The following is a 1,530-nucleotide window of genomic DNA, read 5'->3' on the forward strand; positions in this document are numbered from 1 at the left end:
GTCTGACCGTCTCCACAATCAATATGAAGTACAGTGTCAGAAAATGAAGTTACTGCCATATTCTGTGTCCCATTCAGAGAAGACGAAAGAAAAAGAAATGGCTGGGCTCTAATCCAGTACCGCAGTGGTCACTGAAGATAATAATCAGAAAGTAACTTGAGAAGCTACAGTAATATATTTCCCTACTGAGAATTCAGCTGTAATTAGATTGTACAGTGAATTAAGGAATTCACAGAATCTTGTGTGCAGCCATAAAATGAAATCAATTTTAAATATTACTTATCAAAAGTCCATCTTTTAGCCGATGTATTTAGGGAAAAAGACTAGGCCAGAGAACAAGAGAAGTTCCCAGACCCAGCGTCTCTGGATGGTGAATTCTAAAAAGAAATTTTCTTCCCTTGCAAAGAAACATAACCATACATTTCTTTTTGTCCTGCTTAAATTTTGATAAAAGTCTTCCTCACTGTCTTGCTATCTTCCTTCCCTTTCCTTCTCCTTCTGTTCCCTCCTTCCCTCTCTCCCTCCCTCAAACTTTCCCAAACTGTCTGTCTGTCTGTCTGTCTGTCTGTCTGTCTGTCTCTCTGTCTCTCTCTCTCACACACACACACACACACACACACAGAGACACAGACACATGCAAACACATATATATATATATATATAAACACAACTATCTGGCAAAGACATTTCACAGCACAGATCTTTTTTTCAATTAAATTATTTTAATATTCTATCTGTTTAGACTTCAGTGTAATGAATTTTTCCATATATTATCACTAGAACTAAAAGATCAGTGATATGTGATATTTTGACCCATAGGGCATTTTCTCACAAATAGTTCAGTAAATTTGAGAGACTTTTACTAAAGAAATAAATAGTATCCAAAGTATCCTAACTTCATTGTTATATAAAACTTTGTTCATGTTAGTTTCAAGAGCTAAAATCCATACTAAACTTGTCTGTTGGGTTGTTAGAACATGAAAGTCTGTTTCTAGGGCAAAAATGTATATTTAGTGGGGCCTGTAGCATGGTGGTAAAGTACTGGCCTTACATGGATAAGCACCACACACGAAAGGAAATAATGTAGACATAAATCAGATCTACGACTATAAGTATAGTACAACATTGCAGTAATTCCTAGATTACTGTGACTATAAAGAAGATAAAAATTTTAAAGATTGCTATAACAGAAAGTTTTCTATGAAAACAACTAATTATATTTTGATCCTTTCTTAAATTAGCTGCTATTGCAATAATAAAACACGTGAAATTCTTCTGTTGAGGTATGATAACAATCTCCAAGTATAAGAATGGGAAGCAAAGAATAAAAGAGCAGAACAAAAGAAATAAAAACAGAACAAAACTTTTTTGCAGGTAGCTTGAGATCTTCATATTACAGAAATGTGATTAAGTTTTTTGATAAGAAATCCTTAGCTTTTAAAATGAAAAAAATATATAAATATTTAAGTTTGTCCAAACTGGAGGATTTTTAATTTCTTAGTTACAAAGTGAATTGAAAGAGAGCCTAAG

This window comes from Dipodomys spectabilis, unplaced genomic scaffold (genome assembly GCF_019054845.1).
Source record: "Dipodomys spectabilis isolate Male_0828 unplaced genomic scaffold, ASM1905484v1 ptg000187l, whole genome shotgun sequence".
In the NCBI taxonomy this organism is placed as follows: Eukaryota; Metazoa; Chordata; class Mammalia; order Rodentia; family Heteromyidae; genus Dipodomys; species Dipodomys spectabilis.